This window comes from Caretta caretta, chromosome 3 (genome assembly GCF_965140235.1).
Source record: "Caretta caretta isolate rCarCar2 chromosome 3, rCarCar1.hap1, whole genome shotgun sequence".
Taxonomy (NCBI): Eukaryota; Metazoa; Chordata; order Testudines; family Cheloniidae; genus Caretta; species Caretta caretta.
The window spans coordinates 85,260,514-85,286,025 of NC_134208.1; the positions used below are offsets into that span (position 1 = coordinate 85,260,514).

The 25,512-nt window shown below is 43.6% G+C and overlaps 1 protein-coding gene across 5 annotated transcripts in view; it reads right to left on the minus strand.

Annotated features, from left to right (window-relative positions):
* Positions 1 to 25,512, minus strand: part of WASF1 (WASP family member 1) — a 201,203-nt gene that overhangs the window by 146,967 nt on the left and 28,724 nt on the right. The window contains exon 2 of one of the 5 annotated variants that reach the window (XM_048844804.2): positions 774 to 1,149. The exons of the other annotated variants lie outside the window; for them this stretch is intronic. The gene's annotated coding sequence lies outside the window, so the exon portion shown is untranslated. The remainder of the gene's footprint in view (positions 1 to 773; positions 1,150 to 25,512) is intronic. 5 annotated transcript variants of the gene reach the window in all.

Below are 25,512 nucleotides of genomic sequence, written 5' to 3' on the forward strand. Positions count from 1 at the left end.
GCCACACTACTGCTATAGAGATTTCTCAGTCTAGGAAATGGTTACTCTTAATTTTCTATATGTTAACTTGTGGGTTTTGGCAGTGCAACACCAGACTCTGGGAAAGGAGATCAAGAATTCAGGGAAGAGAACAAGGTAGAGCCACCAGCAATATCACCATCGCCCTGACCAAAACTTCCTTATTGCCCACAAAGGTAGAAGATTAAGGAAGAAAAAGAGTAGACCAGTGCCTTCCTCCAAAGTCTCAAGTTCATCTGGGTTCAGTATTCCAGTGAAAAAATCAGGGCACTTGAGAGACCTGTCTATGGCAAACCAGCCTATTGTGGAGCTGTCACATTTATCACATCTTGAGAAGAAAATGGGTTTGGACTCCTGACCCACTAGAGCCAGCTACTCATGACTGAGTAAGATAAGAAAGGCTGCCCATAGGGATAAAAGGCAGGACATCACCATAAGCTTCAGAAAAACAGCTGGTTCCAGGTGCAGTCCTGGCTATTCACTTTGGTACCTGATGACCTGTTGCTAGATCAAATGAGCATATGACACCTGAGAATTAGAGATTTCCACAGCTGGAGGATTAAAGGAATTGATGATACTGATGTTTAACTTCCATTCCTCTGGGGTCCAAAGAAGACCCTGGTGGGCTCCCCAATCCATGAGGCTTGCATCCATAATGCACATACGGGTTTGGAGGGGAAGCTACCTCTGGGAATGCCAAGTACCTGTGTGCAAACTGGGAAAGAATGAGAAAAACCTGTGAAAATGAGACTTACAGTTATCCCAGAGATATGGGGAAGGGAATCACATTGGTCTGTACTGAGCTGGGATGCAGGCAGGGAGGATCCAAGAGAAGAGTCTCTGCTGTCTTCAGGCAGGACAGGAATTTGAAAGGTTTCTGACTAGGCAAGAAATCCCATAGGCCTGATAGAGGGGGAATGTTGTCTGGATTCTCAATATCAAAATTGAAGAGAATGGCTCTGGAACCGGATTCCTCGGTTTCTCCCCCTCATGACAGCACCCCTCTCGGTAGGGGGCTCAGGCAGTTTTGGAAACTCTGCTTCCAGCTTCTCCCTCTGCTCGGGATTCCCCGATTTGGCTGCACTGGCGGGAGGTATGAGGTCCTTTATTTCTCCATCTTCTTTAAATAGCCTAGGATAAAAAAAAGGAGAATAGAGGAAGAAGAGGCAAACAGGGGGGACCAAGAGGCAAAAGAACTGGAAGGAAAGGAACAGACTGGATCCTGTAAGGAGGAAGTCTCAGTTCTTCTGCTTTCTTGCTTCATGTTGGGTGGAGCCATAATGCCAAGTGTTCCTGGGTATCTCTTGTAGCATGAGTGAAGGAAGAGGAGATAAAAATATAAAGTTATTTACTGTACTAAGATTACTACAGATCTGAATTTATATCCTGAGTGATACCAGTCAGCTCTGTGTTTTTGGGGAACCAGGGCACAGTATCCAGCCTGTCTGACTCATGAAAGACACCCCCCTACCAACCTCTGCTTAAACCAAAACCCATCAGAGAAAAAAACTTGCAGAGAGCAGTGAAGGGCGTTGGGAGACACACCTAGGCCCCTCCCGATAAGAGTGACAAGATTAAGACATCTCCATTAGCATACAGAATGAAGAACAGAGACAACTCCCCTAGCCTCATCTGAATGAGAGATGGAACAGAGATTAGCATAAAGAATGAAGAACAGAGAACTACACTGAACTCTGGGACCAGAAAAGGAGGGGCGCATTGCATCATGGGAATGTCTGCTCCAGATGTTAATGAATCTATGCCTGCACACACCCAGCTCAGCAATTATCAGACCAATGCTAGTAATAAATCCTTGATTGATATCCAAAATACTGAAGCAGCCTAGTTGCATTGTGAGCTCCCTAGAAGAAAACACCACTCATAGCCAAGACTGATCAGCTCCTATTGTCTAGCCTAAAAAAACCCCTTGAGTCATCAGTTTACCCATAAATAAATCTAGTGGTCTCCCTTGAACCATTGTATTTTCTCTACAAAAACCCCTACATATGCCCAAGTAAGTGTTCTGATGCATAGATCCAAACTCTACATCAGTTCCACTGGGACTCCATGTCCTGACTGATCGTGCTGGGGGCTCTGCCTGTCTCCTGCACTCAGGACCCTGAGCTACCACCATCACCTGGGAACGCTAACCAGTTCATGCTTCAGGGAGTGGTGAGATCCTTCCCCCCCCCCCCCCCATTTCTCTTTTTCCTTTCTACCTAAGGTATTAACCTTTAATAATGTTGGTTTAGGATCTCCTTGTGTAGTTATCACTATTATTCAATATGGTTAAGCTGGTTGCTTCTCGCTCTCTCTCTCTCTGAACTTTACTCTTTTGTGTTTTTAGCTTCCCCCATTTACTCTGCAACAACACTTCTTTTACCTAAGCTAAAGATCCCTGTAGTGCCCAAAAATACTGCGGGGTTCGCTCATCAAGTGGGTTATCATCAGTACAATTGTGACGTGAAAATGGGAGAGAGACGTGTTAAATCTGTGGCACATGGGGGGGGGGGCAGCTGAAAGTGCTGCTCAGCACAGCCTATTGAGACCAGGGGCACATAAGGGTGACAGCTTGAAGGTGCTGCTTAACCCAGCCCATTGAGTACAGGGACATATAAGGGGATCAGCTTGAGAGTGCCGATTGACCTGGTCCGCTCAGACTTGCTCTGTTAGTGTGTGCGCGTGCGTGTGTGCGCGCTCTTATCTAGTTCTAGGTACTGCAGGATAGCTCCATTGGGAGGGGACTTGCAGAAGGAAGGAGTAGAGCTCCATATGAACACACAAGTGACAAAGAAAAGGAGGACTTGTGGCACCTTAGAGACTAACCAATTTATTTGAGCATAAGCTTTCGTGAGCTACAGCTCACTTCATCGGATGCTGTAGCTCACGAAAGCTTATGCTCAAATAAATTGGTTAGTCGCTAAGGTGCCACAAGTACTCCTTTTCTTTTTGCGAATACAGACTAACACGGCTGCTACTCTGAAACAAGTGACATAAGCAGTACATTAATAGAATTACATGAACATTCCCCTTCCCCCCCAGAAGAGTAACCCTAATAAATGAGCATACCCCAAAGTAACGGGCATATCTGGTAACATGAGATAATGCCAACCTGTAGACTATTACCATTTAAAAACAAAAACACCCACCACTATGAGTAACAGCATACACTATACTAGAATACACCACTACACTAGAATAAAAGACCCAGGGCAGTACGGTTGCAGCTGCTCTGGGTCAGCTGGTTTGTGCTGATTTGTGGGTCAGCCCGCATTCCAGCCTGAGCCTGAACATCTACACAGCAATTTTACAGTCCCACAAGCCCAAGTCAGCTGACTTGGGCCAACTTTGTGCGTTTAATTGCTGTGTAGATATACTCTATGTCTCTGCACTAACTCACGATATACAGTCAAGGGGCAACATCAAGGTGAAAAAAGGTCCATTAATAGTGCGAATTTAATTAAAAATAATTTTTAAACCCTGGTACACTCTTCATCATGCTTGGTGTCTGCTCTTTGCCATTCACTAGCTTAGACAATACAGTTAGACTACTCAGTTTCACTTTGGTTTCTACTCGCTTTCATGGCCTGTTTCCTGTGCACTAGCACCAGGCTGGTTTTCTTCGGTTTCAGAGAGGGGAAGGTTTAGATTAAAAAATAAAATGTTAAGGATGTTTTAAAAAGACATTTTACTAGAACATTGCTATTCATGTCAGGTTTTGTTTAAAAAAAAAAACCAAAAAACCAACAACTTTCTTTTTAAAATAAAATCTAAGTGTAAAGTGTAATACCATGCTGACCCCCTGCAAAAGATACGCATCTGAAATTCGTAGCAAACTTACAAAGAAGGATCACCTTTGCAAATTACATAGGTGAGCAGAAGAACATGGGGAAGTTCTTGTTCAGTTTCTGCTGCTGGCCAAGAAGTTCTGAAAAAATAATTAAGATTTTTGATATACTTAAATAAATATGCTCAAGTGAACAAACTATTGTAAGAAAGCAATTCAGAAAAGCTACAGTCAGTATATTGTTACTATGCAGAGCACTTGCAGCACTTACATTTCCACAGCTCCTTGCGCTGGCTTCTGAATATCAGTTTCTCACTCCCAGGAGAGTAACCCAGCCCCTTTTTGAGACGGAGTCTAACTAGGCTCTACTGCACCAGACTGAGTGCCTTCTTAAAGTGAGGAACTCCATCATCATCAGGAGTTCAAACCCCACAAATCACTTGTCACCATCTGGTAGGTGGACCTCCTCCAATGGTCAACTCTGGAGCAGGGAACAGAAAGACTATAGTAACCCATGGAGGCATCACAAACTGACATGTACACCTTGCACATATAGAACGCTGAAAGTCCTCTTTGGAAGAAGTTGTGCGGCAGTTCATGTAAACTTGCAATGTGGTCTAATGGATCAGGTATAAGACTGGGAGTCAGAAGGGCAGCAAAACTTGTAGTTGGCTTCTGAATGAAATGGAAAAAACTCACTTGTTTTATCTAGCTTGCCTAATGTTAGAGAGAACAAAAAGCAGCTAATGGAGGAAGAAGAGGAGGAGAGAGAGGGAGAAACATCCTTATGATTAGATATTACAGTCCTGGTCTACACTACAAAGGAAGGTCGCCACAAGCTACCTTGCATCAACCTACTTGTGCATGTGTTGACACTTAAATTTGTCTCCCACCCATGTAAGTACTCCAGTAACTTCAACTCCCTTAGTGGCACTGAGCCACAGCTGATGTACGGATGTTGACACAATGCAAGTATAGACGCTGGGTTACCTATGCAAATCCTAAGAACTCCTTCAGCAGCTGTCTCACAGTACCCAACACAAACTGCTCCGGTCACAACTGTCAACTCCAGTATCCAGGAGTCACATAGATGGGAAGCTGCCCCCACCCTTTAAAACCCTGCAAATTTTTGAAATACCTTTTCCTGGTTGTCCTGCTTGGCGAGCACACCTCTATCTGCTTTCCATTGTTGCGTGCAACTTCCCAGCTGATCATGCCACCTATGTGCTACAGACACACTGCAGCCTGAAGTAGGCAGGAGATATAGGAACTCTATACAGAAGAGACTGTAGCAGCACAGCTCCAAACCAGCCGTAGAAATGTCAACATCTACAAGCAGATTGCTCAGGGAATGCAGGAAAATGGGTATGACAGGGACCTGTAGCATGCCATGTGAAAGCCAAGGAATTGTGGCAGGCATACCAAAAGGCCAGGGAGGCCAACAATGGATCCAGTGCTGAGCCACAGACTTGCTGCTTTTACAAAGAGTTGCATGCCATGCTTGGTGGAAACTCCGTCACCACCCTGCAGACCACCATGGATACCTCCAGAGAGTAGGGTTGCCAACTTTCTAATTGCAGAAAACTGAACACCCTTGCCCTGCCCCTTCCCCGAGGCCCCCCCCCGCCCTGCCCCCCGCTCCCTCCATCGCTTGCTCTCCTGCTCACTCGCTCATTTTCACCAGGCTGGGGTGGGGGTTGGGGTGCAGGAAGGGGTGAGGGCTCCAGCTGGGAGTGCGGGATCTGGGGTGGGGCTGGGGATGAGGGGTTTGGGGTGTAGGAGGGGGCTCCAGGCTGGAGGGTGGGACCAAGGGGTTTGGAGTGTGGGAGGGGGCTTTGGCCTGAGGCAGGGGGTTGGGGAGTAGGAGGACATACTGGCTCTGGGGTGAGGGTGTGGGCTCTGGGGTGGGGTCAGAAATGAGGGGTTCAGGGTGCAGGAGGGGGCTCTGGGATAGGGCAGGGAGTTGGGGTATGGGAGGAGGGGAGGGCTCCAGCTGGGGTGCGGGCTGGGGATTAGAGGTTTGGGTTGCAGGAGGGGGCTCCAGGATGGGACCAAGGGATTCAGAGTGTGGGAGGAGGCTCCGGGCTGGGGCAGGGGGTTGAGGCGCCAGCTCTGGGCGGCGCGGACATCAAGCTGTTCCTGCGAAGCGGAGACACGTCCCTCCGGCTCCTAGGCGCAGGCGCAGCCAGGGGGCTCTGTGCACTGCCCCAGCCCCCAGGCACCGCCCCCGCAGCTCCCATTGGCCACAGTTCCTGGGCCAATAGGAGCAGCAGAGCCAGCACTCACGGTGGCGCCTGCAGGCAAGGGCAGTGCACAGAGCCTCCCTGGCCACTCCTCCGCCTAGGAGTCAAACATGCCAGCCGCTTCCCAGGAGCCACGCAGAGCCAGGCAGGGAGCCTGCCAGTCCCACTGCACCAGCAACCAGACTTTTAACAGCCCAGGTAGCAGTGCTGACCGGAGCCGCCAGGGTCCCTTGTCGACCAACTGTTCAACCCTACCAGGGAGCAGGAGTCACAAGTACCTACCATGAACAGTGAGAAGGAGGTGAATGAGGAGGAGGAAGTGGAGGTGGGACATGTGAGGGGGGGGAGGGTGTCCAGCTAGGCCTTAAGCCAGGACCTGTTTTTGACTCCACCACAATCCAGTCAGTCCCTGTGGTTGAGCACAAGTGAGCCCAAAGCAGGGGAAGGAACCTCGGGTAAGCGTGCAAATAAAATTTCCCTTTATGGTGATGTCACCTCCAACTTAAGAGGACATAGCTATTCAATCTTCATTAATTTACTCATCCTACAAGAGGTAGAGTTATTTGCTTTTCAATCCCCTCCAGAGCTAGGCAGAGGGGGTCATGAGGAGCAGCTTATGTACACAGGGTTGTCCCTTCAATCCTCCTGAGAGCTCAATGAAACTTCCATGGATGTACACTGCAATCTTCTCCACAAGGTTTCTAGGGATGGCAACCTTATTTCTTCCTCCGTGGTAGGACACTTTCTCGTGACATTCGGCGATAAATTTGGCAGGCACCATTTCCATAAACAGGGTAGTGGCATACGGGCCCTGGAGGCTTCAGGATGCCGGTAGCAGCTGTGCTCTCTGGGCCTTTGGTACCCTCAGGAGTGAGATATCAGCTAAAACCACCATCACCTGTGGAAAATGTAGCCAGTATTCAGTGCCAATGCCCTATACTTAGTTTCACACAACAGAAAAATTCCCTCCTTCTTTCCCTCACCTCTGGTGAGTCATACTCCCCATGGCTGGTGCTGAGTGGCACCATGAACAAGCACTCCAAAGCAAAAATGTCAATAAGCATGTCTTGTCTAACACTTTAGGGGAGCAAGGGATGGGGAGAGTTCTGAATCTTAAGTTTCACTTTCCATTCCTCCTATAATGCCAATGGTTCCTCTGTGTATTTTATCTATAGCTGCGGCCATTGCATCCTTTAGGGATATCCTCTCTACACCAGCAGAATGACTAATTCAGAAAAGGAGGGGGGGAAAAGAGGACACAGGAGGACACCTTCTGCAACATCCTGCAAGTCAGTGATGCATCAGACCTTCGATAGAAGGCCTTGAGGGTGAATACTGCAGACTGTATGGAGGAGGATAGGATGAACAGGAGAAAGGCAAAGGAGAAGGAGATACACCAGGACATACAGAAGCTTCTCCATCAGCAAACACAGATGCTGCAGACTCTTGTGGACCTCCAGGTTCAACAATTGCGGGCTCAATTGCCGTTGAATTTGGCAGAGAACTGCAGTGTAGTGTCTCCCTACACCCTTCCTCAGCATTCCACATGCCTACTCAGAGGCCACATGCCTACCATTACCACTCCACACTGGGGGAAGCATTGACAACTGCAGCTTCATACACACTGACTTGTGAGAGCCACAGCTGATATAAGTGTAGCTACAACAGACATCAGTGTTCCTTTATTTATTAAGGTTCCTAAATTTTTTTAAGTTAAAATGTTAAGATTTTTGGAGCTGTTTTCGTATTTGACGTTTACAACACATGGTGTATAATGCCTGCTGGCATTGTAAGTAGTTGTCTTGTCACTCATAACCGACAGGATCAGTGCCAAGTAGTGTAGTCATCATAAATGTATGCAAGCATCCCAACATTATTTGCTGCACTGTCAGTGATCTATGCAGCAAGCACCACACAATTCCCAACAGGCCCCCAAAGTGCAGCATCATATTGAGCACAGTACACCATAGAACATTACTGTGCCTCACTGTTAAGGTGCTCTTTCAAATCACCCCTAAGCCATATAGCCCCTCATGGAGTTCATCCGGTAGCCCTTGTGTCTGGTTGTTCAAACTCAGCAAACAGCCACTCCACTCCGCCTTCTACCCCACAGCAATTTTTCCACCTTTGCTTCACAAATATTATGCTAGACACAACAGGCAGCTATAGCCATTGGGATATTTTTCACACTGAGATCCAAATCCTGTAAGTAAACACTGCCAGTACCCTGTCAATCTATCAAAAGCACATTCAACTGTCATTCTGTACCTGCTGAGCTTGTAGCTGAATCTTTCCTTAGTGCTGTTGGGGACACTGGGGCATGGCCACTAGGTAACTTGAGGGGATGGAAGACCACGAGTGTCAATGAAGCCCCCTCGCACTAGGCCCAGGCGTCCTTGGCCCCCCTCCCGCCTGGAGGCACTCGCAGCAGCTATGCGTACTAGGCCCAAGTGTCCTTGGCCCCCCCGCCTGGAGGCACTCGCAGCAGTTATGCTCAGGATATGCAACAATATGTTGCAGAGTCAGACTGCCTGAAACTAAACAAGGCCAAACAGGGCAGATATGGAAGAACAATGCTGAATAAAGCAGCTTTATGTATAGTTTAACAAATGATACAGAAAACAAGGGAACTAGCTGGGAATTGGATTGGCTGGCTATATGGATACTTAGGGCAGCTTGCTATTGGATAAGTATGCTGAAGAAAGGATGTATAAAAGCCTGTGTAATTTCCTGCTCTGTGTGCAGGATTTGAGATTCTATTCTCCCTGTACCTTTTTGCAGCTGCAAATAAACTTTTCTGCTTCTCCACCCCGTTGTGATTATTGGGTGAAGCACACCGGGTAGCGAACCAACCCCTGCTGTTGTTTTGCCTCTCGGCACTGGGTGCCGGCAATAGTGCTGTCGAGGTGACCAGTGTACAGCTCCATGAGACAGGGGAGTAAGGAGTAGGCTGGATGCCCCAGGATCACTTTTGGTATTTTAACATCAATGGTAATCCACTAGTTGGGAAAGAAGGTCCCTGCTTATAGGATTCTGAACAGACTTGCATTCTTAAATATGCAAGTATCATGCATCTTCCCTGACCAGCCAATGTTGATGTCCGTGATCTACCAGCGCTTGCATAAATCATGGAAAAGTAGCCCTTTCTTTTGATGTACTTTGTGGCAAGGTGCTCTGGGGCCAAAATAAGTATGTGTGTGCTGTCTATTGCTCCCCCACAGTTCGGGAACCTCACAGCTGCAAAGCCATCCACCAGGTCCTGCACATTGCCAAGAGTCACAGTTCTGCATAGCAGGCGACTACTAATGGTCCTGCACACTTGCATGACTGTCGTCCCCACAGTGGATTTTCCCCACACCAGAGTGACTTCCCACTGACCAGTAGCAATCTGGTGTTGCAAATTTCCAAAGTATGATCACCAGCTCTCAGTTTGATGTCCCTGCTTTGGACGGCTGGGGTGAGTGTAGCACACAGTTATAGGAATGTGGCCTTGCGCATCCAAAAGATCTGCAGCCACTGCTCATCATCCCAAGTCTGCATTACGATACAATCCCACCAGTCAGTGTTCATTTCTCAGAAGTGAAGTGACACTTCACCATCTGCAGCTACTCCGTGAATGCCACCAACCACCTTGAATGGTTTGCACTATGTCTCACAGCAAACTGACCACCTGGAAGTCATCACGTTCCCTACAGTTCTTCTTGCAGCTCTGTAAATACTAGAGGATTGAGAGTGTTTGCAACACTCATGAAAATAGTGCACAGCTGTGCAGGCTCCATGCTTCTAAGAGAGATAGCGGACAGCAAGTAGTCCCATGCAGGTTGGAAATTGAAAACAGGCCCAAAAATTCACCCCTTGCTACCAGTCACTCCTGCACGACTCGGTTCTGCCACACCATGTATTGCCAAAACTAGCCAAAAGACAGTGTGCTGAACAGCAGTGGGTTGCACACTGGGATACCCACCTACCCATGGTGCACTACACTGTGCATCGACACAAGCACTCCTGGTGTGCAGAGCTGATGCAAGGAGCCAAGTGTGCACAGGCACAAATGATACACTAATTGCAATGACTGTATGCTGATGTAACTTGCATTGGCAAAACTCCATAGCGTAGACATAGTCTCAGATTTACAGTGATAAGTGTAATATGAACAGACACTCTGCCATTGACTTATATATGTCCTTGAGCAAGTCAACTCTATGCCTCAATTTCCCATATCTGTAAAGTAGAGATGTAATTTACCCATCTTTTTAAAGCACTTTGATAACTTCATATGAAAAATGTACTAATTTTTATTTTTTGTCTTGAGGGAATTTATTAAATTGTTCTTTTCTCCTACCTCCTCCTCCTCAATATTCCCTTCCCATCCCTGGCTCTCAATCTTAGCACACAGGCACATTTTTAAAAACAAAAAGACTAAATTATTAAATTACTGGCAACATAAGGAAAATAGCTAGAGCTTTGATGATCTAGACAGAAATGTGGGAAGAGTCTCTCCAGAACTTACTTTCCACTCTCACTTTGCTGCAGTTGCCATCTCTCTAATTCCCCTCTACCACTGAACAGATTTCAAGGTATCTGATAAATAGTGAGTTATCCCATTCAATCAGTACAGCCATATCAAGAGTCAGTCAAGCTCAATGAAGTTATTAAAAATTCTAAGACATGAGTAGCTATTGATATGCATGAAGTGACTTAAATATCTGATGAGACCCCATTAGACATTTCCTTCTTCTAGCAGATTAAAAAACCACTGTCAAAAGTGTCTGAAGTGTTGAGATAGGATTCTAGTGAGAATCCTTAATTGACGCTAATTCAGGATATAAGCATCTGATCCCTTGAACGTAATTGAAAACAAACATTGTCTGAACAACAAGTACATATTAAGGCAGGCTCCTTGGGATCAGGGCCCTATTCAAAGAGGGCCCACATGGAGCAGTGAATATGAGCTGAAAATTGGTTGGCTGTGGGCTGGGCTCCCTCATTTAGAAGTAATATTATGGATTCAGGATTGGGGACAGGGTGGATGACAATGGCAGAGAAACAAAATCCAGCCTAACTCAGGAACTGATAGGGAAAGAAAAGTCTGTATAGGGGCCTGAAATATTGATGAATCCGAGCTGCAATGATCCTCATTCCCCTGTCAGCCCAGCCAATGATAGTCATTATTCAGGGACACTCACACAGTGTGATCGCTGGAACTGCCTGACCCCTACTTCATATTCAAGGTATTTAATATCATGCTGTGAAACTGACAAGTTATCCAGTAAGCTGTTTTAAGAATGACAATTCATATTTGAAACTACATTCTATAAATCTATAGGTTTTCTAATACTTATGTAATTAAACTGATATTCAGCAGGCTTCATACCAAAGACCTACTAATGTGCAGAAGCAAACAAACAAAAAATTTTAACCTTTTACTAAAACAGTCACTGATTTAAGGTATTCCATTAAACGGAGTCTTTAGTTTCTGCAGCAACAAGTTCACACAAACAGAATAAGAAAGAGTTTCTATTTATTCTCACTGAATGAGAAAAATATTTGGCAGATAAACATCAGAAGGCTATTCAAGTGCTCAAGTTATCAACATCTTAGAACCTGTAAAGCTGTGTTTAAGAGACACAAGGTGAGTAAGGTAATATTTTTATTGGACCAACTTCTCCTGGTGAAAGAGACAAGCTTTCAAGCTACACAGAGTGATTCTTCAGATGTTTAATACATTTAAGGCAGGGGTGGGCAAACTACGGCCCGCGGGCCAGATCCGGGCCGCGAGCCATTTAGAGACGGCCTGCGAGCTCCCGCTGGGGAGTGGGCACTGGAGCTTGCCCCGCTCGGGCGCTCCAGGCGGGGCGCTGGGTCAGGGGCCGCAACACATGGCTCAGTCCCGCTCCCATGCTCCAGCCAGGGCACAGGGTCGGGGACCGCACCACGTGGCTCAGCCCTGCTCTGGCGCTCCAGCCGGGGAGCAGGTTCAGGGGCCACACCATGCAGCTCCCAGAAGCAGCCATATGGCCCCACTCCGGCCCTCCAGCTGGGGCGCAGGGTTGGGGGCCACTCCACGCAGCTCCTGGAAGCCGCGGCATGGCCTTGCTCCGGCTCCCACATGCTCCAATGGCCCCCTCTGGCGCGCCAATGGAAGCTGCAGGGGCAGTGCCTGCGGATGGGGCACGCCGCGCCTCCGCATAGGAGCCGGAGAAGGGACATGCCACTGCTTCCGGGAGCTGCTTGAGGTAAGAGCCGCTCAGAGCCTGTACTCTTGAGCCTCTCCCCACGCCCTAACCCCCTGCCCCAGCCCTGGTTCCCCTCCTGCTCTCCAAACCCCTTGATCCCAGCCCAGAGCACCCTCCTGCACCCCAAACTCCTCATCCCCAGCCCTACCCCAGAGCCCACTCCCCCATTCACAGCCCTCACCCCCAACCCCAATTTTGTGAGCATTCATGACCCACCATACAATTTCTATTCCCCAACGTGGCCCTCAGGCCAAAAAGTTTGCCCACCCCTGATTTAAGGTATATAAGACTATTCTAGGCATAATTCAGTGCAACAGAAGCTCACAACCTTTAGAGTACCAAACCATAGCAAGATAAAATAACTTGAAAGGGCAATCTTGTATTGCAGGCGACATAAGACATCAATGAACTGGAAAGTTAGAGGGTTTTTTAGCCATGTCACTTAAAGCCTCATTGTGTAGCCATACCCTAAGAGGCTTATTCAACCTCTATATTCATTCACTCTTTGGCCTCTCTGCTAGACAAATGGTGACAATTAGTGCCAATTGTGATGCAGGTTTTTGTAACATGGAGACTCATCCACTGGGAACTGTACGATGAAGTGAGCTGTAGCTCATGAAAGCTTATGCTCAAATAAATTGGTTAGTCTCTAAGGTGCCACAAGTACTCCTGTTCTTTTTGCGAATACAGACTAACACAGCTGTTACTCTGAAACCTGAGACAATGAAAAAGCTCTATTTTCAACTTTCAGCCACTATCAACCTGGAGTGGATTCAAACTAGACAATTACCATCCCCATAACTATCCAATCCACGTAAAAACAAATTTAAACAAAGCACATTAGTAATGTGTCTAACAGTAAAGTATCTCCATCTTCAGGATAGTCATCACTTATGGAAAACTTTCTAAAACATTGAACTAAAACATAATACTTCTGAAGTACACAAATAAAAAATCAGCAGTATATTTGCATGCAATTATGCAAAATTTACATATTTAAACTTACTAATCAAACAAACTTTTAATAATGTTGGATAATGATGAGATACTCACACACAACAACACAATACATACACACAGTCTGATAAATACATACACACAGTCACTCCCCATCCCATCAGGTTCCTTACATTCTAAACATAGTAGCAGGTTGTTCTTGCTTTCCCAACTAAAGTTAGCCTCATTTGATTTACAGATTTATACTTTTAAAATTGGTTTGCATAAAATTACACTTACAAAGTCCCATCTTCACTTCTGTGATCATTAACACATTAACTACAACATGCTCAGATTTAAAATTTGCTCTTCAAAAAGTTAGACAACACCTGAAATAGCCAGAAGTGTTAAAGTGTCTTTTCTGAATGATTTTCATTACACTCTGTTGCTCTGTTCCCCTTTACTGTTCTCAGCACCCTCAGATTTGTCTAACATTTTGCAGTGAACCAGCACAACTCTCAGTAAATTTATTTTTAAAAAGGAGCTTTCATATCATATTATGGATCACAGTCTGTAAGATGAAGTGTGGGAAGAAAGCAGGGGTTTGTAACATCATAATAGAATTGCTGAAGACAGGTGAGAGTATTGTTGTACTCTGGTAGCACATCCGATAAAGTGAGCTGTAGCTCACGAAAGCTTATGCTCAAATAAATTGCTTAGTCTCTAAGGTGCCACTAGTACTCCTTTTCTTTCTGGTAGCACAGGCTCTTCCAGACCATCTGGTCCACTAACATCACCGATAACTGAAAGAAGGGTGTTATTCTGCCTCTGTTCAAAAAAGGGGATAAGTCAAATGTAGTAACTATTGAGGTATTATGCTGTTGTCGGTCCGAAGGAAAGTCTGCTTCCATGTTAATGTCACAAATCAATGATAGCATCCTGGTCTTTGCCACAAAGAGTCAGTGCAGCTTTAGACCTGGTCATTCCACTACAGATCAGATCTTTATCTTGAAACAACTTTTTGAGAAGATGGCTGAATTTAATAGGCCATGCACAGCACTTTTTAGATGTTTCCGTCAGCCCTTTGATTCAGAGCATCAAGCAAGTTTGTGGGATCTGATGCATCTCGACATCCGTGGAAAGATAATGTCATTAAAAGAAGAGCTCTATAATGGAACAGAAACCTGCGTTTGAATCAATAGCCAATACATAACATGCTTTCCTATGACCACAGGAGTTTGGAAATGCTGCATTCTGACACCACTGTTGTTCAATATTGGCACCGATTGGCTGATGGATAAGCTTGAGGAGGCAACTGTCAGTGGCTTTAAGCTGAACACCATTCTGCTTTGAGATCTCATACATGAAAATGACATTGTTGATTCAGTCTGGTGAATCGCTGCAGCTGATAGCTAATCTGACAATAAGCAGCACACATTCTAATCCAGATAAAACAAAGTCACTAGCCATTATCATCAAGTTGCCTTCAGCTCTAGATTGCAATCAGATCACCATTAACATGTCTGGGTGACGAGGTGGGGGAAATTGAGTAGGTGGCAACTGTCAAACATTTGGGCAGTGTCATAGACGGTGTTGGAGAATGCTCACAAGATGTGAACACGTATGTAACAGCTGCTGCCTCCGTATTTCAGGCCCTTCAACAGCTCTAGTGGGACATTTTGACTTCAAGCTGGCTACAACGCTATGAATCTACAGAACCAAGGTGATACCAAATCTACTGTACGGAAGTGAAATGTGGGCGCCGAGGAACAACAGAGTGACATTTTTGATTCTCATTGTCTTCATCAGCTGCTCAGTATCTAGTGACAGGAAAGATCAGAAATGACAATCTTCGAAGACAAAGGCAAATCCAGCAATCACCTCCATCATCACTGATTTGATCTCAGCAGCTTTCTTAGTATAGTCATTATTAGAAGGAAAGACCAATGAATTCCAAAGCACGGTTACCAAGAAATACTGCTATGTGCCCATAGATCACATAGGCGTCAAAAGCTTTGGTGGACACAAACTGAATATACCACCATCTTGCTAGAGATCCATCTGGAAGGCACTTGATCTTCAAGGAAGCCATGTCCCTTTGGGATTTGCCATGATGATGATGATGAATCCATCACAGGATAGGTGGGGCTTGAAGTCCACAGGTTTTGAATGCCCCATGTTAAGGTGCAAGGTAGTAAGGAGGGATATATGCCGGGGGGAAGGGAGAGCTGACCATCAGCTTTCAGACCAGATGAATAAATTCTGAGAGATTTAGTTTGCGCTAAGAACTAAGAGACCAGACACTTGTTCTGTCTCACTACCATGCACAGTAAGGGAGGGAAGGTCACAGACACCCTGACCTTTATGACCTGATACTCAAACACAAGCAGGGACAGGTGCATGCACATCCCCAATGGACACCACTATTCAAAAAGACCCCAGTTTTATGCATGAGGTTCATGTGCACCTAAAGTAGAATGCATCTTGACATATGTTTACATTTAAAAATTAGCAAAGATGAAGAACAAGTGTAGCTCCTTACAAATATGACATTCACAATGAGCACTAAATAAATTTAAGACTGAACAACCTGAGTGAGATTCTGTGCTGCACCTCTAAGAGCTGCAGCATAGAACTTAAACTTGTGAGGGACCCTGTTAAAAGACTTTTGAAAGTCTACATAAATTATGTCAATTGGTTCTCCTTTATCCACTACTTCATTGACCCATTTAAGAATTCTAATAGATAAGCAATTTTCCTTTGCTGAAAAAACACTGATTAGACCCTCTCAGATCATGATCTTCCATGAATTTTAGTCTATAATTTTCCCCCCTCAATTTACCCATTAAAGATGTATGGCTTACTGGTCTATAATTCTTTGGATCATCCCTACACAGCCTTTTTATTCACACATGAAAGCTCATGTTCCAATATGTCTGTTAGTCTATAAGGTGCCACAGGACTCTCTGCCGCTTTTACAGATCCAGACTAACACAGCTACCCTTCTGATTTTTAAAAATAGCTACATTTGCTACCTTCCAATACTCTTGTATAGAAGCTATTTTTAATGCAAGGTAGTATATTTGTGCTAGCAGTTCAGCTACTTCATTCAATGGTGAAAAAAAATTATTTTTGACAATTTCAGTAATATTAATCTGTTATAGATAACAGAGATGTTAATTTTTAGAAATACGATTTTTAATCTGACATTGTCCCTGGTAGATTTTAAAAATAACAGCTCAGAAGGTTAAGAAAACACACACTAGATTTTCTCTTTCAGGTCACGTGCTTTTGAAAAATAGAGTTAAGAATGAGCTTCTCCAATGATTCCAAGAAAATGAATGAACTGAAAGTTTAAGATTATATGGCTCTCTGTATAATGTCACCTTCTTCATCCAGGCTTGTGTATGCCATCTTTAGGAAATGTTCAAACATCTAAAAAGTTGGATCATGATTCTGTGAGTTGCTTAGTTAGTTCTGGACTGAAGCAGGGGGATGGGGTGTACAAAAATGTTTCTTCCTTCCAGCAGTAACAACAAGGCTGAAAAGGCTTCAAATTTATCAGACAAATAGTACCAGGAGGTTTCAAAACATGAAGCTTCAAGCAGGATCCAAGGAGCGCAGCCTGGTAAGGCTTCCATCACTCTGCACTTTCCCAGCAGCCAAGGGATATGAGAATGGGGGGAAAAACAAGGCTCTGGTTCTCATCAGGATATTGTCCATGGGCATTGCAGCCCCACATTGGTCATGAGTCAAAGTTCTAAATTCTGGATCTTCACCTACAGATGACAAACACAAGCCTGGATGGAGGAGATAACACTATCTAGAAAGCAGTACAGTCTCAAACTGTCAGTTTATTTACTTTCCTGGAGTCACTGGTTAAGCACACCTGGGCATTGTCCATGGACAATGGTGCCTCATATTTTAGTCTAGTTCTCAGGCTGTTAAGCATTTAGTACATTCTTCAAGCTGTGGATATAAGGGTCTATGTGGAGGGAGCAAGAGAGCAGATGGGGGTGAGAACCTGCATGAGTGGATGGGTGACAGATTCATAGGGAAGTTAGAAAAAAAGAGAAGCAGAATATGATGACTTATAGGAGGAAGTAGAAGCAGCAGAAAATAGAGGAGAAGGAGGTAAAGCACACCAAGTGGTGGGAGAGGAAGAAATGAGAGAGAGAGAGAGAAAGAGCTGTAAAGGATTGATGGAGAGACCAAAAAAAAAACAAACAAACAAAAAACAGGAAGCAAACGTACACTGAAAACAAAGGAAAAGATCTATTACAGAAAGAAACTGGAGTGAGGCAAGGAAGGGGAACAAGAGAGAGATAACAAGTTACTACTTAATGTATTTGAAATGTAGGTGTTTGACAATATGTTATCATTACATACAGTAGAACTCTGCCCCCCCCACCACCAATATGCAAGCATTTTTTATTTCTTTAAGCAGGAAGAATAGCACACATACTTGTCACCCCAGACAGCAATGATGATGATAATACTTCTCTCTTACAAATGTGTTTCATCTGTAGATCTCAAAGCGTTTTACCAAGACAACAAGCATCATTCCCATTTTACAGATGGGGAAGGTGAAGTAACTTGCCTAAGGTCACACAGCAGGTCAGTGGAAGAGCGAGGAATAGAAGCCAGCTATCCTAAGTCCCAGCCCAGTGTTCTGTGCACTAGACAACATTGCCCTCCTCATAATAGGCTTAGTTATCAAATGAAGAAAAGTTGGGTATATTTTTTGAGCCTTAGTTGCAAAACTTTTGTTTTTATTTAAATTTACCGGAGTCAACAAAAGAAATTTTAAAAATACTATATTCAAACAAGCATTTTTTTGAATTTACAAATATTCAGTTGGTACCTCAAGACACAGCAACTGCTCTCTACACATGAATGAGAACAGCAAACTATCCTGATGCACAGGATATATAAGAAGAATAGTAAGAGACCAATATGGCTTCATCAGGAGCTCTGAAGATCAAAAGGAAATCCTACAAAGAGTGGAAACATGGACAAATTGCTAAGGAGGAATACAAAAGAACAGCACAAGTTTGTAGGGCTAAGGCACAAAATGAGTTACAACTTGCAAGGGTCATAAAAACAACAAGAAGCTTTTTAAAAAACATTAGGAGCAAGAGAAAGATGAAGGAAAGATAGTAGTATCAGACAACATCAATAAGGGTGGTGTTTAATGCCTATTTTGCTTCTGTCTTTACAAAAAAGGTAAATTTTGACCAGATAATTAAAAAAAAAAAAACTAACAACAATAAGGGGGAAGGAACACAACCAAATGAGGGGAAGATCACATTAAAGAATATTTAACTAAATTAGATGTATTCAAGTAATCAGAGCCTGATTCACTCTAGGCTAGGGTACTTAAGGAACTAACTGAAGCAACCTCTGATTTGTTAGTAATTACCTTTGAGAACTCATGGAGGATAAGTAACGCCTCAAAGAACTGAAGAAGGGCAAACATAGTACCTATCTTTAAAGAGGGGAACAAAGAGGACCCTGGGAATTATAAAGCAGTTAGCCTAACTTCGATACCTGGAAAGACACTGGAAGAAATTATTAAACAATCAATTTGTTTGCAACTAGAGAATAATAGGGTGATAAATAATAGCCAACATGGATTTATCAAGAACAAATCAGACCAAACCAACCTAATTTCCTTTTTTGTCACAGGGTTAGTGAATGGGGGAAGCTGTAGATGCAACACATCTTAATTTTAATAAGACTTATGACAGTCGCATATGACATTCATATAAACAAAACAGAAATGTAGTCTAGAGGAAATTACTATCAGGTGGGTGCACAAATGGTTGAAAGACCATATTCAAAGAGTAGTCATCAATGATTTGCTGTCAAACTTGGGAATGTATATAGTGTGGTCCCCGCAAGGTTCTGTTCTGGGCCCAGTACTATTTGATATTTTAATTAATGACTTGGATAAAAGTATGCTTATAAAATTTGTGGGTGACACCCAGCTAGGAGGGGTTGCTAATACTTGGAAGACAAGATTAGAATTCAAAACAACCTTGACAAACTGGAGTATTAGTCTGAAATCAACAAGATGAAATTCAAGACAGACAAGTGCAAACTACTGCACTTAGAAAAGAAAAAAAATCAAATGCACAATTACAAAATGGAGAATAACTGGTTAGGCAACAGAACTGCTGAAAAGGATCTGTGGGTTATAGTGGATCACAAACTGAATATGAGGCAACAATAACAGTTGTGGAAAAGGCTAATATTCTGGGATGTATAAACTAGGGCTGTCGATTAATCATAGTTAACTCACACAATTAACTCAAAAAAATCAATCACCATTTAAAAAGTAATCGTGATTAATCACAGTTTTAATTGCATTGTTAAAGAATAGAATAACAATTGAAATTTATTAAATATTTTGGATGTTTCTACATTTTCAATTATATGGATTTCAATTACAACACAGAATACGAAGTGTATAGTGCTCACTTTAGATTATTACAAATATTTGCACTGTAAAAACTATAAACAAAAAAATTGTATTTTTCAGTTCACCTCATACCAGTACTGTAATGCAATCTCTTTATCATGAAAGTGCAACTTACAAATGTAGTTTTTTTGTGTTACATAACTGCATTCAAAAATAAAAAAATGTAAAACTTTAGAACCTACAAGTCCACTCAGTCCTACTTCTTGTTCAGCCAGTCACTCGGACAAACACATTTGTTTGCATTAGCAGGAGATAATGCTGCCAGCTTCTTATTTACAATGTTACCTGAAATTGAGAATAGGCAGTCGCATGGCACTTTTGTAGCGGGCATTGCAAGCTATTTACGTGCCAGATACGCTAAACATTTGTATACCCCTTCATGCTTCGGCCACCATTCCAGAGGACATGCTTCCATGCTGATGACGCTCATTAAAAAAAAAAAAGAATTAAATTTTGACTGAACTCCTTGGGGGAGAATTGTATGTCTCCTGCTCTGTTCTTCCTGCATTCTGCCATGTATTTCATGTTATAGCAGTCTCGGATGATGACCCAGCATATGTTGTTCATTTTAAGAACACTTTCACTGCAGATTTGACAAAACGCAAAGAAGGTACCGCTGTGAGCTTTCTAAAGATAGCTACAGCACTCGACCCAAGGTTTAAGAATCTGAAGTGCCTTCCAAAATCTGAGTGGGACAAGGTGTGAAGCATGCTTTCAGAAGTCTTAAAAGAGCAACAGTCTAATGTGGAAACTACAGAACCCGAACCACCAAAAAAGAAAATCAGCCTTCTGCTGGTGGCATCTGACTCAGATGATGAAAGTGAACATGCATTGGTCTGCACTGCTTTGGATCATTATCAAGCAGAACCCTTCATCAGCATGGATGCATATCCTCTGGAAGGGAGGCTGAACCATGAAGGGACATATGAATCTTTCGTGCATCTGGCACGTAAATATCTTGTGACGCCGGTTACAACAGTGCCATGTGAACGCTTGTTCTCACTTTAAGGTGACACTGTAAACAAGAAGCGGGCAGCATTATCTCCTGCTAATGTAAACAAATGTGTTGAGTGACTGGCTGAACAAGAAGTAGGACTGAGTGGACTTGTAGGTTCTAAAGTTTTACATTTTTTATTTTTGAATGCAGTTATTTTTTGTACATAATTCTACATTTGTAAGTTACACTTTCATGATAAAGAGATTGCATTATAGTACTTGTATGAGGTGAACTGAAAAATACTACTTCATTTTTTACAGCACAAATATTTGTAATAAAAATATAAAGTGACCACTGTACACTTTGTAGTCTGTGTTGTAACTGAAATCAATAAATTTGAAAATGTCGAAAACATCCAAAAATATTTAAATAAATGGTGTTCTAGTATTGTTTAACAGTGTGATTAATTGCAATTAATTTTTTTAATCGCTTGACAGCCCTAGTATTAACATGATTGCCATATGCAAGACATGGGAGGTAACTGTTCCACTCTATTCGGCATTGGTGAGGCCTCAGCTGCAGTACTGAGTCAAGTTCTGGGCGCCACAATTCAAGAAAATTTGAGAGAGTCCAGTGGAGCCCAACAAAAATGATAAAAGGTTTAGAAAACATAACCTATGAAGAAAGTTTAGAAAAAATGAAAGTAAGTTACTTGTTACCAGCGGTCATCAAGATGGACACTGCACAGTCACACTCTTGGTATGTGTTGACCAATGCAAGTGAGATGGTGGAACTTTCTGGCAGCAGGGCCTCTTAAGTTTGAGAGCATTCTGAGGGCCTGGCTATAAAAGGGGGCATGGCACCCATGTCTTGGGGTATGCATCTCCAGCATGCCTTCATGGCTTGTTGTGAACTGCAGGTGCATTGCACTCAGCACCCTTTGGAGCTTTTCAGACAACTACCCAGACCAGATTAGTTAAACCAGTCCCTGCAAAGGGAGGTTAATTTATTTATTCTGCAGAGGGTAACTCATTTATTTAGCTGCTCTCTTTGGGCCCACATAAGAGTCCTGGTCAGTTTCCTCACCCAGCTCTGGGAGGAGAGCTGGCCTTTGGAGAGACTGTCCCCCTCTTTAAGACAAGAGCCTCCCAGCTCTCCTCCTTGGAGCGGGAATTATACTTTAAGCCAGCTGTAGAGCCTCAGGCAGCTTTTCCTACAGCAGGCTCTTTTCCCAATCAGTCCCTCCACCCTCAGGCTGGGAGGCTCAGCAGGCAGATCTTCTCCTGCTGCTGTCTTCTCCCTGCTAAGTCAAGGCCCAGCACATGCCTTCTGTCTCCCCGCAGGGTTTACAGGCATCTCCCCTCCTATGGAGGAGGTGGCAGCACTGATAGTGGCCCCTTCTTCCAGCTCATTCCTTTTTGGCTGCCCCACCATCTCTGCAAGGCTCCAAGTCGCGGGCCCTTAAAGACAAAGTAACAGAATTCCTTTTAAATACTACTTCTGTCCTGGACCTCTTTCCTTTCTCCCCATGTCTCTTCAGGCTTTGAGTATCAGGCCTCCCCAAGCTCTTAAAGGATCATGACATCTGATGCGGAGGATTGACCACTATGCAATTCAGCCCCCAAGGGGCAGGCTACCCTGTCACCGTCTGTTGCCACCTCAGTTCCTTCCACCGCTAACAAGAATACCAAGTAATATTGAAATTAGGACTGCAGGAGTGGGGAAGGTGGGCAGAGACTATGATTATGCGGAGTCCACCTCAAAGAACTATGGTTACATTTAAGTCTTCATTTCTTCTTCATGTGTCCTTTGAATATTCCCACTCTTGGGAGAGTTTGGCAAGCAGTACAGTAAGAAGGAGGGAGGAAGGCGGAGTCCTAATTAAACAATGACTGGGCCATGGCTCTGCCAAACTGCATCAGACCCGGCTGCCAGATCCAGTGCATAATGCTTCATAAGTGTGAACAGAACTCCATGTAGCAGCTTTGTATAATTCAATAAGGAGAATATGTTTAGCAAAAGCTACAGATGAAGCAACCACTCTTGTAGAATGGGGTGAAGAGGAACAGGAGAATAGACTGAAGCTCCTTTATAACACTATTCAATAGACTGTCTAAATTATCTAGAAAGGGACTGTGCTGAAATGGCCTGACCTTTAGAGTTACCCGCATACGAGACAAATAACTTAGGAGAAGACCTGAACTTTTTAGTTCTATCCAGATAATATGAGAGTGCGCTCTTTGCAACTAAGGAATGTAACAGATTCCCCTTTATATGTCGGTGTTTTGAAAAGAATACTAGTAAATTAATACTTTGATTTATATGAAACTCAAAATTATTTTAAGAAGGAATTTGGGATGCAATCTAAGAACCACCCTGTGCTTATAAAAAGTAAGAAAGAGGCTCCCGCCACTAAGGCATGTAGCTCACTAACTCTTTTAGCAGAAGTGACTGCTATTACAAAAGCTGTCTTACAGAAAGATAAAAAAGCAGCTCACTAGAGGTTAAAATCAGGGGAGACATAAGCTGCATTAAAACGAAGGTCAAATTCCACAAAGGGACAAGGTCCCATACTGGCAGATACAGATTCAATAAGTCTTTTTAAAACAGTTTTTCCACCAGTATATGTGAAAACAATTATTTTCCATAATGTGAGTATGGAATGCTGCTGTAGCTACTAAGTGGACCTTAATGGAGGAGAGAGACAAATCCATTGATTTTTAGTGTCGCAAGTATTGTAAAATAAGTTGCATAGGAACTGAAACTAGACCAACATTCTTACCAGATATCCATACACCAAATCTTTTCCACTTAAAACTATAACTTTTTCTAATAGATAGTTTCCTAGCATTAATTAGAAGTTGTTTTATTTCAAAAGAACATGGTTTTTCTAAATCTGTCAAAGTCCTATTGCCCAAGCTGTCAGATCTAATGTTTGCAGATCTGGGTGGAAGACCTTCCCCTATTGCTTGGACAGCATGTCTGTTGTTATTGGGAGCATCTTGTATTTGCCGTTGGAAAAATGAATTAACTCAGTGTAACACTTTGCCTTGGCCATACAGGAACAACGAAAATCAACCCTGATAGAATTCGGTCTTATTCTCTTTAGCACCTTTAGAATCAGAGGGAATGGGGGAAATGCATACATCAAGCCCCTTCCCCAATCAAGCAGAAATGCATCCAGCAATGACTGACTGTCTGAGCCTGCTCTTAAGCAAAAAGAGGGGTGTTTCATATTGGGTTTTGGTGATGAATCTCTGTCCAGAAACGAACAAAGACTGAAAATGTTCTGAATCACTGAGTCTTCAGGGATTCCTCACAGATGTATGAATGGCCTCTACTCAGTTGTTCCACAATCTCATTGTATTCTGCTACTGCCTGCAAGGCAATTGGGTACATGTTGTATAGGATACACCAGTCCAAAAGTTTTATTGCCTTGTTTCGCAGTTGAAACAATTGAGCTCCTTTCTGTTTGTTCAAATAATACATTGCTCACATGTCCATAACCATTTGAACTACTGCACTCTGCACCTGGAGAAGAAACACTTTCAGAGCCAGATGGATCACTGTCAGCTCTAACGTGTTTATGTGCACTGGGGATTCTCTGCAGCTCCAAAAATCTCAAATGAATAGGTTGCAGAGATATACTCCTCAACCTATCATAGACCCATCTGTAGTAACTCTTAACATAGGAGGAGCTGGGTTGAACCAGCCTCCTTTGAGGACATTCTGTAGTTTCAGCCAACACATCAGAGACAGTATTCTTAGCATACTGTCCATGCGGAGTGTGAAGTTCCTTTATAGCCAGTGTTGAGCCTGGCATATGGAATCACTTGTGCTATGGGTCCAATGCGTGCAATAGTAGTTTTGGAGCTGATCAGAACATGCTCAAATTCTGAGGGGAAAGGAGCACATGAGCACTCTAACAGGTACTGCTACCAGAAGTTTCCACTGTCCCAGCTGCACCAGTCAGCCTTGAGTAAAAAAGTGTGAGGGGTGATCTGATAAGTCTTCAAATATGCTAAGGGATCCTCTAAAGAGGACAATGATCAATGGTTCTCCATGTCCACTGAAAGTAGGACAAGAAGTAATCAGTTTAGTCTGCAGAAAGGGAGATTTAGGTTAGATATTGGGGGGGGGGGGGAATTCTAATTATAAGGATAGTTAAGCACTGGAATAGGCTTCCAAGAAAGGTTGTGGAATCTCTGTCACTGGAGATTTTTAAGAACGGGTTGGACAAATACCTGTCAGAGATGGCACTTCATCCTCCCTCAAAGCAGGGGGCTAGAGTAGATGACCTCTTAATGTTCCTTCCAGTCCAACATTTCTATGATTCTACAATAAGCCTGGGTAGCGTTTTTTATTTGTAACCTTTTATTCAATCAAAACTAGATGCTCAGATGATTTGTGTGTTTATCCATCCATATAATTTTTTCCTACTATTTTTGTAATACAACTGCAGTTACTGCAACCTGCTAAGTCAAAAAAGAATATCTGAAGCATCACTAGAGGTTCAATTCTTCCAAGGGGCTGCCAGAGCCTTTCTCCACCAACTCCCCACCGCCAGAGTCTTTCCCTGCTGCCTCCCGCCTTCTGCCTTTCAGTTAGGTGGGGAAAGTCTTCGGCACTGGGACAGCAGTGTAGATGTCGGTGGCATGGCTTGGGCATGTAGAGAGTCATGTAGGTAAGGTACATACCCTAGGGTTCTGATATGTCTACTCGCCTAAGCTGTGTCTCACCTTCTACACCAGGGGTTCTCAACCTTTTTCTTACTGAGGCCCCCAACACGCTATAAAAATTCCACAGCACAATAACTGTTTTTCTGCATATCCAGTAGATTAAAAGCCAGATCTGGCGTTAGGGGGTAGCAA